Source organism: Python bivittatus, unplaced genomic scaffold (genome assembly GCF_059951505.1).
Source record: "Python bivittatus isolate LINGU-HERP-01145 unplaced genomic scaffold, Pbiv_v1 ctg000980_np1212, whole genome shotgun sequence".
In the NCBI taxonomy this organism is placed as follows: domain Eukaryota; kingdom Metazoa; phylum Chordata; class Lepidosauria; order Squamata; family Pythonidae; genus Python; species Python bivittatus.
The window spans coordinates 46,625,089-46,642,151 of NW_028277125.1; the positions used below are offsets into that span (position 1 = coordinate 46,625,089).

The 17,063-nt window shown below is 38.2% G+C and overlaps 1 long non-coding RNA gene across 1 annotated transcript in view; it reads right to left on the reverse strand.

Annotated features, from left to right (window-relative positions):
• LOC112541114 (uncharacterized) overlaps positions 1-17,063 on the reverse strand; it is a 39,369-nt gene that overhangs the window by 19,627 nt on the left and 2,679 nt on the right. The window contains exon 2 of the long non-coding RNA XR_015794491.1: positions 297-5,198. This is a non-coding gene — a long non-coding RNA (uncharacterized LOC112541114). The remainder of the gene's footprint in view (positions 1-296; positions 5,199-17,063) is intronic.

The following is a 17,063-nucleotide window of genomic DNA, read 5'->3' on the forward strand; positions in this document are numbered from 1 at the left end:
AAATATTCAATGAGTTGTTGGCAAAGTTGTAAACTGAGCAAAATATTCCTTCACCTCTGGTAGAAATTTAATAAAGTTTTAGATTTTTGAAGAAGGCATTTAATGAAATGTCACTTATATATTACTAAAACTCTTGTGTCTGTAGCCTTCAACTGGGCGATACAGTGCATCATAGGGCAACAATTTTTGAACCAAGGTATCTCAAATGGGCTTACAGAATGTGTCCAAAATCCAGGGCCTATGATTCCCGTGGGACTGAAATTTGGGAAATTTGTGACCACTTCAGCAGTACTCACCCCAGGTCGTGTGATTGTCATGGGCGTATCCCCAACTTCTTTCCTACCTCCCTCTGTCCTGTGCCCAATCGACTGGTGGCAAGTGGCAAGCGACGATTGGCTGCTTTGGAAACAAGGCAGAAATTTTAAATGTCTTAACAGTGATGGGCATTGAGGGAAGGATGAGGGAGTGACTTGGATGCCTGCTGGTGAGGTAGGTCTGGCTGGGGGGTGCTGGTGGTCTACAGGTGAGCCCTCTTCCTCCCTCGAGGGGGGCCCTTGGGGACATGCCAGAATGGGGAGTGGGGGTGCAGTTTTCCTCATGGTCTGCAGCTCCCTTTGTTCCACCTCCCCCCAGCAAAGTGGCAGGAAGTTCCACAGGTCAACTGAGGAAGAGGAGGGGGCTTCACCAGGGCTCTCCTGAAGGTCATGAGGGGAGGGCAAACAGTGTAACCCTATATTATATGTGGAAAGGGAGGGAGGGACGGAGGGAGGGAGGGAGGGAAGAAGGAAGATTTCTGATGCTCACTGCCAGTTTCCCACAAGCAAAGTCAACAGGGAAGCCAGCAGCAAGTTGTAAGTCACTCAGTCTCACTGCTTTTTTGCCCTTGGTCATTCTCTTTCTCTGTTTAGGTAAGGAAATATCTCTGAAACAATGACAGTGTTTCATTCAATGACAATGGTCATGGGTTGTCTAGTATAAAACTAAACAGAAGATTGGATTCTCTCCAACGATAGCCTTGCTGCACATATTTAATGATTAAAACAAAAAATTGCAAAATAAAAAACCTAAGTTTCTTCTTCTAGCAGTCCTCACTGTAATGTGTGAACCTACCCAGAGTCTCATACTGAGCAAGAACTTTGAATTCTGCAAATCCCCTTTAGAGTTTCCTCTACACAAATACAATTGCACACTGTGATCTGAAGGGAAAGGGGAAAATGTAATGTTTTATACTAGTTTAATCCACCCTAGAAGATTATCTCTTTGACATAGTGGAAGAATTCAGTAGTTTCAGTGACCCTGATAGCGATGCTGGTGAGGCTATGAGCTACTGGTAGAGTAACCCTTATAGGAAAGGTCAGAAGGGAGTGATGGCAGGGAAGCTGTACAGGTGTGCATGAAGCCAACTCAACTAGAGAAAGGAACTCTTAAAAATTAAACCTAAAACAAGGCAATAACAAATTATTTCTATGGACATTAAACTGTGTAGATGCATCTAGAACATTTAGACAAGTTTGGGTGCCAGATGAAAAGAACCCCCTGGTCAGAAAACACTCAGGTTACTTGGGAAGAACAAACTTTCATTAATAGATTTGGAGATGTTGATGGAACAAAGATGGAGCTTTGGTTAACAAAAAGGACATTAGATTGAATGCAAACTTTCAACATGAAGCAAAAAAAGGCAATCAAGAATAAATAAAACAACAGAAAATAAAACAAAAATGAGAAAAAGAAGTGATTTTAAAAGTCCAGAAAAATCACTAAAAAAAATTTCAGTTAAGTTAGGTCTATACATAGAAGAGCACTAAAAGAGGCAAATGAGTTTAAAGAAAGATGGAAATACTATATTGAAAATCTTTATAAATGGAATGATAGTATGATAGAAACATTTATAGCCAAAGAATATGTTCACTAAAAGTGGGGTATAAGAGGCAACAAATCAACTATAAAACAGAAAGGCAATGAAGGCAGATGAAATACTGTTCAGAGTTTCAGAAGAATAGGTAGTTAAACTACGAATAGCTCCATGTCAATAAATATGGACCAAGGCTTTAAGACCAGAAAAGAAGCAAAAGAATGTGTAGATTACTGAACCATTACATTAATTCCTCATGCAAGCAAAGTTTTGCTTAAGATCTTACAAAGAATAGAGCCATAAATGGGAAAAGAAATGCTAACTGAGAAGATAGGTTTCAGAAAAAACAGAAAGACATGAGATCATATAACTAACCTAGGATGGATAATGGAGACAGCAAAAGAATTTAAGAGTTTTTTCTTTGCTTCATTGATGTCATCAAGTGAAGATCATGCCAGAATGTAGAATATATTAAGGCTAAGGGGTGTGCCAGAATACCTGATTAAATTTCAAAGGAACCTCTACAGTGAACAAAAAGCTAATATAAGTTTAAGAAAAAGACCTGTTCAGAAGAAGGAAGGGATGCATATTCTCTCCCTCTATATATATTTAATTTGTACAGTAAATATGTTACAAGATGGAAGGACTGGAAGAGATGACAATTGGAAACAAAATTGGAAACCCAAACACTAACAGTTGAAAATATGCATTTAATTAGCTGAAAAATCATGAAAATTTAGAAGAGCTCATTAAGAAAATAAAAATGGAAAGTAAAAATGCACAGGCTAATGTTAAATGTTAAATATTAAGAAGACAAAACTGAAGTCTTCATGTTTAGTGTACTCATAGCTGACAGCAAAGAAGTTAAGATGAAACAGTTTTGTTTTCTTGAGCAAAAGAAAAGAGGAGATAAAGTTGGACAGTGTGGAGAAATAAAGAAATTAATCTAAGAAGAAAAACAATTCTAAGACAAACAATTCTAACACAAACTTAGACAAGATCATAAAAAATAATTATAATAGCAAAATATTAGAATAGTTAAAGCAATTTTTTTTTTCTGGTGGTAAGCTAGACGCTGATAAAGAGTGAGAGAAAGAAAATAGATGCCTCTGAATTATAGTTTAGATGATTGCTAAAAATATCATTGACTGCAGGAAGAACTAAACAATTGAGTCCTGGGTGAAATAAAAACTAACTACAGTACTTCCTGGGGTCCATGATAAATAAGCAGAAATGTATATACTTTGGGCATCCATTACATGCAGATAATGGACTAGAAAAAACAACTATCCTTAGAAAGATTGAAGAGATTTGCAGGGAAAGATAAGCGATGGACAGGATGAGAGAGATCACTGGAATGTCCTTGGAAGAGCTGTGGATTATCATCAGGGATAAACTGAAATGGCATAGAGTGGTCTGTACAATTGACAGGGTTTGAGTGTGACTTGACGGCATCTAACCAATGAATGTAGGTTAATGATATATTTTAAACATTATTATCGTTTTCAGGTTAGCAGAAATAATGTTTTACACAAATATTCTTGTGTATCACAATAAAGATACTCTTAAAGCCCACAGTGACTTAGTAAATTTTTGGCAGTATAGACTCATCCAATAGTGGTACTGAATAACAGAAGACAGCAAGGGTAAGTCAATCATATAATGTACTGGCTTAACTTTGTACAAGTTAATTCAAGAATGCGTATCACATGGTGTGTGCATGCAAATCCATAACATTTGGTGTTGATAGGTTGAGCAGTAAATATCAGCACTCTTACTTTAAACATTCTAGACAGGCTCTTTCAACTGCATTTCATTAAGCAATAACATGCTTGGCAAAGTTATGTTTTGTGAACCAACTCTTGCTCCAGTTCTTTTCTTTTTTCTTTTTAACTGCTGGATGCTAGCTGTCTCTGTTATTGATTGAGGAAAGCCTGGGCTGATAGCCCAGTGACTGTGCCAACTTCCTGTCCTCCAGGGTGCAAATTCTAAGGTCCTAGGTCAGGTGAGTTGATCTTTCATCAAGCAGAGATTAGTTTACCTTCACATGCACAGCACTGCCCATCTATGTCACCCTCCAATGAATTATCAGGCTGGATCAAAATGCAGTTCAAAGAGATCTGCAACAAATAGCCAGGACATGCAGGAAAAGAGAATGGTAGCTACAATCTCCAGTATATTGAATCCCATAGCTATAGTTTGGCAGCAGATGTAACCAACCTCAGCCATGTAATAATTTGTGGTATCTTGATATATTCCTGCAGAAGAAAGGAAATAGGTTGCAAAGCACCAATTTTTAGAAACCAAAGCTATAACCCAAACCCTAATACTTACCTTGTATTAGCTTGATCGTTGTTCCTGAAGCTGAATGTTGAAAGTGACAATGTTCCAGTCTCCAATAAAGAATCTCCACCTCTCTTCGGGGTGGAGAATTGCACCAGTTGGCTAAATTGTTTACCTATATCTTGTATATCTTCCCGTCCCCATTTTGGAATGAGACAGCTAGCTAATTCATGTTTTAATTTCAGTTTGTAGTCTTGCTCATCACTGAGTATACCTATGCGTCTGGCCAGCTATCCTTTCTTTGTCAATATAAATATGACAAGACAAACTTTAAATAATTCTTCCTACTCCCTAGGATTAAAAAATTCTTCCTTCCTAGATAGCTAGTACTATCACCTGCTCAAATGGTATGAAAGGACAATCCTGTTTTGCCAATGCCCATTCTATTACTCTCATGCTGCTATTCCTCATATGTTTTGTGAGGGCTAAATGGACCAAGAGCCTGAGACCAGACAAGTCCATTATAATAACAATGCATGGATGTCAAGCACCTCTCTGAGAAACAACCAGCTCTCATTCTGTTAGGGAACACAGGCAGGAAAAGAAGATAGAAGATTTGAAACTGGAAGGTTCCTAAGGCTTGTATTCTTAGGTTTATAACTGGCAGATGCTGGTTTTCTGTTCTAGTGCAGCTTCTTCTAGAGCAGGTATATGTAATAAAACTAGCTTATCAAAGAGCTACGTGTTGAATTTCTGCCTTTTAGTTTTTGAGTTTGACAATGGCCTAGATAGAGCTTGACATTTTGGGGGAAATAAGCAGAATATTCTTTACCAAGCAAAAAAGTGTGTTGAACAGACCAAGACTATATAAATATATATACATACAGAAAATAAATGGGAGCTGTCCTACTGAGGTCAATAGCAATTTTGGGCAGGACAGTCATTTTAACTGAAAAGGGGGGAAAGTTTAATTCACTTCCTAGCACCCTGATGGTCAATGGCCCCCACAGCAACAACTGGATTTTTGTATGATATTAATTTAGTTGGTCTTGAAATGGAGAATCTGAAATACAATTCATTCACAAATAAAGTAAATTATGTATCTTCTTATAGGCCAATAGATGATTATGAATCAAAATATCTTAAGTTGAATCCCTGAATACAGTAACAGAAATAAATTAGGTAGCAATCCTATTGTTCATTTCCTAAGACTATATCCCATTGAACTCAGGGCTGGGTTCACACATCATACCAAATCATAATGTGTGTTCCTTATCTTGGCTTTGTGTAGTCTGTAAATCCAACTATTTCATTTTGTAAACCATAGTTAATGTCTTCATGTCATATGGAAACTCAGCCAGTTGGGTTCCCTTTCCTTTCCTTTCCTTTCCTTTCCTTTCCTTTCCTTTCCTTTCCTTTCCTTTCCTTTCCTTTCCTTTCCCCTTTCCCCTTTCCCCTTTCCCCCTTCCCCTTCCCCTTTCCCCTTTCCCCTTAAAAAATGGCATGTGGGTTGCAGCAAATTTTGCACCATCTCTCTGGAAAGAGCACAACTTTTCTGCTTTTGGTTGTTTTATATTAGGTAGTCTCTGTTACCTTTCTTTTCCAGGTTTTTCCTTCCCCTCCTTTAACTATGTAAATGTCACCAGTCCAAGGACCACTTATTATTTTGCAGTCTCTTTTCTCCCCCCACCCGCCACATTCAGATTTCTATCTGATTCTGAAATGGCTGAGAAGAGTAAAATAATAATATATTAAAGGCCTAATTAAGTAATATCTCATCTATTTTCTCCCTTCTTCCATCACTTTTACTCCACTTCTTAGTTAAGATTTCATAACTCAACACAGTTATTAGAATTAGATTCTTATACATGTGACTGTGGTATCAATATAGCTTGGCCTCTTCAGAGGTTGTGGGTTGCAGAAGTCAATCTTTGCTAGGGCGGAATTTCAGTTCCCCTGGCAGAGATTGTATATAATTTTGAAGACAGCAATTCCAGAATTTGGAACAACTTACCTTTGAAAATAAAAGTAGAATGTGTACTGTGAAACCCATTATTCTGAATTTGTTTCTGTGTTAGATCACAGCCTTTCGTTTTTTTGGCTTTTTGCAGTAATGCCAATAATAAAAATAGTTTCATTTTAGTGCCAGAACACACAAAAAATTTTATATACAATATATTACCTTGGATGTTTAATTCTTTTGGATTATTATAAACTGCCAGGAGTCCCTGACAGATTTGGCAATATACATATATAATTAATAAATTGATAAATAATAGTGTACCCTAGCAAATTCAGTGGGATTAACATCTAAGTAAACATGAATCTATTGTAAGTCATATATATAGATAATTTGTTAAAATTTCAGGACAGTTATACCACATATTTTTTATTTGAATTCATGAGTGAAATCTTAAATGATATGTCAAATAGCAGATATATTGGCAATGTATGTATATGGGGTAAGAAAGAATTTGTACTTTTTAATAACCCACCACTGTCTGAATTCACACAACACACTATACCAAAACCAAACAAATCATGCTACAACTTAGCACAAAGTGTGATTCAACCATTGTGTTCAGCTGGATTTACAAATCAAACTGGTACCATTCCATACTAAGGACTGGGAAGATTAATAAACAAAACCCTTCCTTTGTTTTTTAGCTCTCTGCAAACAAAGAAAATACTTCTTGTTGTTTCAATGGCATTAATTCCTATAGGAAAAATGCCCAAGGCAAGCCAAGCCTGATGTTGTATGTACAAGCTGGATCTGTACTCATATCCAAAAGTGCTACATGGCCCATCATTAACAAGATAGTACTTGAACATACAGTATGTGCCAACAATATTTCAAGCTAGTGTGCCAATCCCTGGGCTACAAGATGCCAATCAGCTAGCTTGTTTACAGAAACTCAGCAATTACTAGCTTGATTGTTGGTAGTCGTAGATGACTGGAACATTTCATCAAGACCTGAAACCTGAAGCTGTACAAGTTCAGTTACAAATAAATCTTGGGTAGACATCTGTGCCTACTGAGTCATGCGAAGGAAGCAAATCCATCCTTTGCAATCCTGATAGTCCCAGTGACTTTTTAAAAACTTATTTTAGAACAGAAATAGGATGATTACTCTTGCATGGCTTTTCCAACTTTAGCATATCTCAAAGTTCTGCCATGTAATTTAAATGGAAAAACAAACATCTTTACAAAACTCAAGGCCGTTTAACAGTAATGGCATAACTAATCTCTGTTATGGCTTCCTAAATATGCACTTTTGCCTAAATAATACTTAGGAATATAATGCATCCAAAGGTTCAAAATGCTTTAAATATACTGAAGGGTTTTTTTGAGCTTCAGGAATGCAAGATTAAGGCATTTGCTGAAAAAGAATCTCAATTAACTGTGCTGAAGATATAATCTAGCTATGTCAGCAGCTAAGTCTGAAAGAAGAAAACATGTTTAGTTTTATTGCAGCGCCACAATTACTTGAATATATAGGAGGACATACTTGATGGTTATACTTTAGAGTGGGCAGTGAGCAATAAGTAATTGAAATAAGCATACAGCTTCAGAATGTGAAAACTCTCAAGGAAAACCAGGTAAAACACAGGAGATCCATGATGGCTTATCAGCCACAGGGAAAGGGAGAGCCCTCTAGATTTCATCAAAGCAACAGCATGCAGAGAAGAGAGTTGAAATCTTTTGCCTCTCAGTAATTTTCCAGTCTAAATCTTCTTCCATACAGTTGCTAATACTACCCCAATCTTCTCCAACTGAATATTTTTCAGAGATGTTGGATTATTGCATTATCATCAGTGTACATGATGGCTAGAGGTAATGGAGGTTGCTATCAGCAGGACAAGTTGGGGAAGATTGTCCTGTACATGCAAACAGAAGTTATGGATTCTTATACTGAATGATCAATTCCCATTTACCATAGGAACAAGGTTTTTTTCTCCAGTACGTACTGGATACTAAACGATACATGAGGTTATGCCAATTTTTCCTGGGGAACACTGAGTTCTGTTCTGCTCTTCATCTGTCTGTGTTTGAACAGCAACATTCAGACCTTGAGAACTTCGTCACAAGCATAGCTGGTAGTAGTGAGCAAACCTAACTTGGCTCCAAACCTTCTTATAAAACAATTGCTTTCATATTTATGTGTTTACCAAGGGATCTCTGCAGAACTGCTGCAGAATGTTTGCATGCTGAATTCTCAATTTCAGGGATACCATGAGGGATACTTATGGCCTGTTTGGCTTAAAGTATTGCTTGCTCCATGCCTGAATATAAGCCTGGAGTACAGAAGTAATTTTGGGATTTTCTGCACTGCAGCTTTAAGCTGCTTCCCTCCCATGATGGAAAGTTATCTGGCTTCAAAAATCCCTTTCCAGATTTCCACCCCTTGCTCTGTTTTGGCCATGTCAATAGCCTGGTGTTCTGTCTGGGCCACACTTATCACAGTCCCAAACTGATGGATTCTCCTGCTTCTCTACCCCTCCCATCCATGATGGGAAAGCAAGCACCACTTATTATTCTTTCCATGGGCAGACATCGGAGAACATGTATTTTCTATTGAAATGCCTTGTATGAGTGTCCCTTGATTGACTTCCCTGTATACCTGACACCTCTTCAACGAGTACGTCCATCAATGGACAGTAAAAAGACAAAGGGGAAAGGAAAAGTACATCACCCTTTTACCATTCTTCCCTTGGGTTATAAAGGGAAACTTAAAACTTTTGTCAGTTTCATCTGGTTTAAAAAAAAAAAAAGCAGCCTTTCACTGTTCTGCTGGTGAACTTGAAAAATAAGATAAAACAAAATGATAGCATTTCACTAGTCCATCAGTGAAACAAACAAAAAAAGATTTACCAGCCAAGGCCCCTTCAGAAGGGGAGAAGCAGCCTGGCAGCCCAGCACAAAATGGCTGTGGAGAGCAGGGACCAGAAGGGAAGAGGCATTCCTGCCAGAAGCGGAAGTGTTTGCCTACAATGAAATGGAAAGCAAGCCACCAACTGGACAGCACTGCTTGGGCCAGGGCAAGCAGGAAAACATTTCTGGAGGGCCTTGAGAGGCAAGAGGAAAAGCTGTCAGATAAAAGAAACCTGAGCCCAGGGCAGAAATGTAACACATGTAAACATCTCAGACAAGCCCCTCCCTAGTTCACACAAAGATAAAGGGAGGAAGAGAGGGGGAAGGTGCATTCAGACTCGCAAGATTCTGTTAATATAACTTTACAATAAAAGTAATATTAGCCTACATGACTTTTTATTGGTCTGGGATCAAGCAGAGGACAATGTTGTGAATTCCTGCCCTCAAGAAATAGTTTATATCCTATATTCATGCAAGGACAATCTGGTTGTGCAGTCCAGCCTGATGACAATGCATACTTTTGCAGGGACCTAACTTTAGTTATTTTCCATATTCCCAGACACTGAAGCAGTATACAAAATAGTTTACAGGTTAATCATGTACATCAACTACCAACTGCAAAATGAAGCAGCATGCAAGCCTATCTAGTTTTCTTATTGGCCAGCAAATTGGGAAAAAATGGCTAGTTTCCCACTGCCAATAATGACAGGAAGCTAAGCAAACAAGTCACCAATCAGCTGATCATTTGATTAGCAGAGACCAAGTCACTAGTTTCCTACTGTCAATCACAATGGAAAATGACAGAATTTATTCACCGGAAGAGAAAGCCCCATTCCTTCTCCTTTCCTCCCAGTGACTCTGCTCATGATGACTGGGAGAGACAAGGAGGAAGGAGGATATGTTTTGTGTCATCTTATTAGTTATAACTCCCCATTTGTCTAACCTTACCCAACTGGGGGATCCAGATGAGGGCCTTTAATGCATATCTTAAATTTCAAAAGAATTCACATGGGACCAAAAAGAAATAATACTTTAAGACAGTAAAAATATTATATATTTTTGGGATGTACTTGTGGAAACTTATCTATACAGAGCACAAGAACAAGAAGATTCTTTGCCAGGCTGAAAGCTGAACCAGGTTATTTATGGTTCAACCATGGTATAGCCAGAACTGGTCTGAAGCTAGGCTTCTTTGTTTTGAGACTCTCTGGCTCCATTTCCACATTGGAGAAACTCCTCTCTCTCCGCTAGTTGAGAATATATAACTTATAATCAAAGGACAAGGAGGGAAACAACAGTCCATAGCACATCTTCCCTAGCAGCCAACACCCAGATAAGAAGGAATAAGACCGGATAAACAGCTGAAAGAAATGATACCCTAATCAATAACCATCAAAGAATCTATATCCCAACCAAGATGAACAGAGCAAACTACTACAGAGTATATATAAACAAGCAGCAAAATTCACTCTCTCCTGCACTGATGTTACCTAGCCTGGTAATGAAACATCTTCAGGAAAACAACCAAGCTCAGAAAACTCCAAGAACTCAACAAATCTTGTCTCCCTCCTCCTCCCAGCCCTTGAAACTCAGGTCCTATCAGAAACACACTAAACTGAAAGTTTTGCAGCCCTCCCTTAATAGTCCAAAAGTGCTGCTGAATTTGGCAATTCTCTTCAGCAGAAGACAAACTGCTAAGTTTCTGTATGATTTTTTTTCCTTTTCTTTGGGGTAAAAAGATTTTTTGCTACAGATCTTGTAGCAGCTGAAGGCTCAACAACAGTTTGGTTCCTCATACTTAGCACTTCAAGTTGACTTTAAAAGGTTTGGGGCAGTGGTGTGGAAAGTGGCCTATATAGCATTTCCTCTAATATATAAAAGCAAGCAAGATAATGGAAATTCTTTAAATCAAAGAATAATCTATTTTTTAAAGTACATTACTAGCCTTCTAAAAATAGTGGTACACACCAATGGATGTTTACTTCATATAATATCCGGTTGGTCTTCCACAGAGAAAATATCAATTGCTAGATCTTACATAGATTTTAGCATGTGTTGACCTAAGGCATCTTTAACTGCATTTAGGCTGTTTGGTTAAATAACAGTTTGTCTTCAGATAAATAGGAATGGATTTATCTGAAGACAAAACCACCCCCAAAAGATCAATAATAACAAATAGTTCTGACCCCTACCCTTAGGTTAATCTAACTTAAAAGATATAATATAAAAAGAACATAAAAGAGAAGCAGGAAGGAAAATGCAAGCAAGACCATTCTTAATTACAAAGTTTTTATAATGACCATCTAAAATGGTCCAAGGCAATGGTGCATTTAGGTTATTTAAACCTAAACTTAACTAGGGAGGACATGATGCTCTTTAGATAATACTTCATCTCAAAAAGTGACAAACCAGCACTGCTGAATTTGGAGGCCCTCCTGCTTATTCTGATGAATGCTTAGCTCCAGAGCCCTAATGGTCATAGGACTCTGGAGCTAAGACTCAGAAAGAGGAGGAGCCCAGAGTTCCTGATTTCTGAGCTTTGCTGAGGGAGTGTCCCTGTTTTCCTTTTCTCTTTCTGCTGCAGCTGATGAAGGGAGGAACAGAGATGTTTTCTGTATAGAACCAACAGCAGCTATGTCCTCTTGCTCAACAAACTTATGTATTTGTTGACTGTGATCTTTCCCCTTCTCAAATTCATTACACAGTAGTTATCACAGTTGTATTACAGTATCTTTTTTTTATGTTTAGTTCAGTGGTAGAGTAGTATTCACATTATGTCATATTTTTGAGAGACATCTTCATCCAAACCAGCATACTTTAGAATTTTCTTTATATCTAGTGAAGGAGGAAGATTTCTCTTTCACTGAAAGATTGAAACTACTAAGCTTACTTCCTCTGTAATATTGCAGAAGTTAAATTACAACTCGATTCTGTTGATTTCAATAGTGTTTACTCTCATATATCTGAATTCAGTATTAAACACTTTTTGAATTACTTAGAAATGTGTTGCATGTTTGGCTAGATTCAGTGTCTCAGATTTCAAGGGCTGGGTTTCCACTTCCCGTATTTGTGTTTAATTCTCCTTTGACATCATAGCTTCTTCCAAGAAACATAGCCTTCCAGATCCTTTGAAGAGTTATCTTCCTGTCTTTTTAAAGTAAAAAAATAACCCTTATTATTGCAGTTGAATCCCTTGTTTTCAAACAAAATCTGGCTGGCAATTACATTTTTATGTCTGACTCATTAAGTTTCAAGCAGTCAGAGGAGAAACAAACAAGCTCAAGAATACATACATGCTGTCTATGGTCTCTGGCTTAGCAATGCCACAATATCTGGAGTGTTAAGGGAACCAGAGTTGCCAAATACTTTTTGTGGGAGGAAAGGGACAAAATATATTGCTCAGTTAAATAATTAGCACTGAAACCACCTCTTCAAGTCAGAGAGGAATCTTTGAGGCAAAATAATTTTCCTATTATTTTAATCAACAAAACCAGATATCCTAACACTGACTATGCATAATTCACAAAACCATAATGTGATTTATTCAGTTTTGGTTTAGTCTGTGATATAATCCCAGCCATTGTGATTATAAACCATAATTTATTGCAACATGTTGTATGAACCTAGACAATTATGAGTTATTCAATAAATCATAGTTTAATGCAGTACATGAATTCTAATTATTATTGTACTAATCTATTAATTTCCAGTACTGTGATGATCTCACTGAAAATTGAGATGGTAAAGTCAAGGAGAAATGTGATCTTGGAAAGGATGGAAGGATTCAAATAAAGTTTTAGTTAGACCAACTTTATTAAGTATGGTTAGAAGTCTTCAGTGTTCATCAGGCTATTTTAAATTTTATAAATTTCTATCCCATCTGGAACTCAAGGCAATATAAATGGAATTCCGAAGCAATCTCCCATCAGACACAGACCAAAGTCAGACATGCCTTCAACAAAATGGCTACTTCAAGTGAACAAGAGACTAAGGCCTCTTCCGCATGGTAGTCTTCAGCTGCTTTTCTCTTATGCATAAACTGGCTGGCAGTGAAGGTGGCTTAATAAATCACATTCTGAATTTCAGCCCTTTCTTCTACTTTAGTCTTAATGATAGATAGGTGTTCTATCCAGGCAGCAGTTATCATGGCCACCAATTGGTGGCTTCCCCTAATTTTTTATCCTTCCCACCTTTGTCAGAAAAGGAAGCATCAGTTGCTTTCCTATCGTTTGAGGAATGGTGAAAAAAGCCATCAGAGTTTTACAGTTCTTCCTGTAATTTTGGCTAGAAGGAGAAATTCACAGAACTCTTATCAAATTCCCCTGGGAAAAAAATGAGGGAAAAGTCACCCCTTTCATTACTTCACTGCCTGAACCTGTTAAAAAATGAAACAAAACAACCCTCCAACCTTTTACTAGTTCATCATTTGACCAAAGAAACAAAGAGGGGGAAACATCAGTTTTGAACGTATCTGAGATTGGTTGCTTCAGATTATTCAGTTCTTGGATTTTGCGTCCTCCAAACTATTCTAAATGGCAAGTATTTAATTAGAATGTTGAGCCACTAGCAAAGCTAATCACAGCTTCCTGACAATATGTCCCATTGCCCAGATCTCCACTGCTATTCTGAAAGTATAACTATTATCTTATCTGGATAATAATTGTGCCAGATTCACTACACTGCATTTTGCCTATATTGGAGGTGCTTTCCTTTCTGCCTCTCCTTAATCATAAGAATAGTAGTGAGAGGTTTCTCAGATCAAAATTATAGCTGCACCAGAGCTTTATGCATTCAAGCTCATCGAAGAACATTGTAAAGTATGACTTATATTTTCAAGATTCTAAAGATTCATGCTAAAATTTTAAATTGAAGTTTTATTTAATAAATTGAAACAGTTTTATGATAACAGTTTAAAAAATCTTAAATACAACTATGATAAAAGTTTCTTATTTCTGTTGGTACATCGCAACAGTCTACTTCCAATGAAAAATAACTGAAAATTGGCAGGTAAAACTGTGGGAGTATTATAATATTAACAATGTTTATTGCTGATTTCTATCACTCATTTCCAACAGATATGGGTTAACTCACCAAACACAATTTTGTTGGTATATCATGATGTTCTCCTGCCACCATTTCACTTGTTGGACAATACTACAAATTAACCCCTTCATGGATCACTGCCTTGTCGTGGCGAAGGGGCTTGCGTAACTCAGTGAAGCCATGAGCTATACCGTGCAGGGCCACCCAAGATGGACAGGTCATGACAGAGAGTTCTGACAAAATGTGGTCCACTGGAGAAGGAAATGGCAACCCACTCCAGTATCCTTGCCAAGAAAACAAGAAAACAAGAAGAGGCAGAGGAACTAGAGATCAAATCGCCAACATTCGCTGGATCATGGAGAAAGCACGAGAGTTCCAGAAAAATATCTACTTCTGCTTCATTGACTATGCAAAAGCCTTTGATTGTGTGGATCACAACAAACTGTGGCAAATTCTTAAAGAGATGGGAGTACCAGACCACTTTACCTGTCTCCTGAGAAATCTGTATGCGGGCCAAGAAGCAACAGTTAGAACCGGTCATGGAACAACCGATTGGTTCAAAATAGGGAAAGGTGTACGACAAGGCTGTATACTGTCACCCTGCTTATTTAACCTATATGCAGAGTACATCATGAGAAATGCCAGGCTGGAAGAATCACAAGCCGGAATTAAGATTGCAGGGAGAATCATCAACAACCTCAGATATGCGGACGATACCACCCTAATGGCAGAAAGTGAAGAAGAACTAAAGAGCCTCTTGATGAGGGTGAAAGTGGAGAGTGCAAAAGCTGGCTTGAAACTCAACATTAAAAAAACTAAGATCATGGCATCTGGACCCATCAATTCCTGGCAAATAGAAGGGGTAGAAATGGAAGCAGTAACAGACTTCATTTATTTGGGCTCCAAGATCACCACAGACGGAGACTGCAGCCATGAAATTAAAAGACGCTTGCTCCTTGGGAGGAAAGCTATGGCAAGCCTAGATAGCATATTAAAAAGCAGAGATGTCACCTTGCCGACAAAGATCCTCATAGTCAAAGCTATGGTTTTTCCAGTAGTAATGTATGGCTGTGAGAGCTGGACCATAAAAAAGGCCGAGCGCCGAAGAATTGATGCCTTTGAACTGTGGTGCTGGAGAAGACTCTTGAGAGTCCCCTGGACTGCTAGGAGGTCAAACCAGTCAATCTTAAAGGAAATCAACCCTGATTGCTCATTGGAAGGATCGATAATGAAGCTCAAGCTCAGATATTTTGGTCACCTAATGCGAAGAGGACGGCAGAGGATGAGATGGTTAGGATAGCATCACTGAACCAATGAGCATGAAACTGAGCAAACTCAGGGAGGCAGTGAAGGACAGGAAGGCCTGGCGCAATATGGTTCATGGGGTCACAAAGAGTCGGACACGACTTAACGACTAAACAACAACAACAACTACAAATTAATTAACTTTCATTCTTGTGAGTAGTAGTGGTTAAGGTACCAGACTAGAAACTGGGAGACCATGAGTTCTAGTCCCACCTTAGGTACAAAGCCAACTTTGGGTGACCATGGGCCAGTCATTCTGTCTCAGCCCTAGGAAGCAGGCAATGGCAAACCACTTGTGAAATCTTGCCAAGAAAACTACAGGGACTTGTCCAGGCAATCACCAGGAGTCAAGTCTGACTCAAAGGCAGTTACACACACACATCCACATCCACACACACAAATGTCTAGCATTTTTTTCCACCAAGGAAATGCTAAACCTCTGTTGCTCGCTTCAAATATTAAAATAGGTATGTTCCTAGGTTTATGAATCAGTTCTACACATGAAATCCCACAATATTGTCCTTATTCAACAACCATATATTGATTGATTTTTCAGGGAGCTATGATGCACTTGAAAACACTGCGAAGCTAGGTGACTTTGTTGATACAGATAGTCCTTGTTTAGTGACCACAATTGGGACCAGCAACTCAGTCATTAAGCAAAGCAGTTGCTAAGTGGGTAATCACATGACTGCAACAGCACTTTCCTTTTTTCCCACTCCCCCACCCATTGGAATGCTCACCCCAGCGCTGGTAACAGTGCAGTATGACCCCACCTAAGTTTGGCTATGTCAGCATTTTCTATCAGGATCCCATTAATCAGATAGTTCCAGATTTCTGCATTGTTCCCATTCCTGCACATAGTTCCTCTGCAAATTGTGACTTAAAGGAAGTCAGCTACTTTTGTGACTTTAGCCTTTGACAACTGTGCCAAGTCCAGCATGATCAGTTCCAGTGCTATCCTTTTTTGTCTTCTAAGTTGTCTGTGTAGTTAGACAATATCCACAATATCCCTATCTCATTTGGTTTTCTATTTTTCCAGAACACATTTGTTCATAACTTTCTGCAAGTTTGTACTACACATGTGCATTCAGATCCTCTATATGCTAAAAAGGCTACAAGAGTTGTTAGAATTGTCCATATGGATTGTATGGCCCTTGTGAACCATCTCAAGATCATAAATTTTCTATGCCCACTGAGAGAAGTTGACTATGGCCCAGTTCAGCCAACCTTTCTAGTTATGCTTTTCTTCCTGCAACATTTAAGCACTCATCATATACAGTATATCTCATCTCTATAGGTGTCCATAGAAAGCCATGATGATTTTAAAGTGATGATTTGTTTCATGAAGTCATTGTGCAAATGGTGTGATAATGTAATGATGTCATGGTCTTATCTGCAAACACATAAGTGGCATCATTTGTGTCATAATGTACTTACTATCATTTGACCTCCTTTGCTCTGCTCTGTGGATGCCCGTATCTGCATCAAAACTTTCATTCTATAGGTTCTCAGTAGAACTGGTTCATTCATCAAAAATTCATTCTACTGGTTCTCTATACTTAATTATTGCTCTTCTACCTAAATTTTCAAGCTTTCCATATCCTCTACAATTTAGAGTTGCAAACAAAGAGTCATCTTTGCTTTGGCTTCTCTCAGTTTCTGTTGGTTTCAGTGATGAACGTTCTTTTATATCTGTTTGAGTGC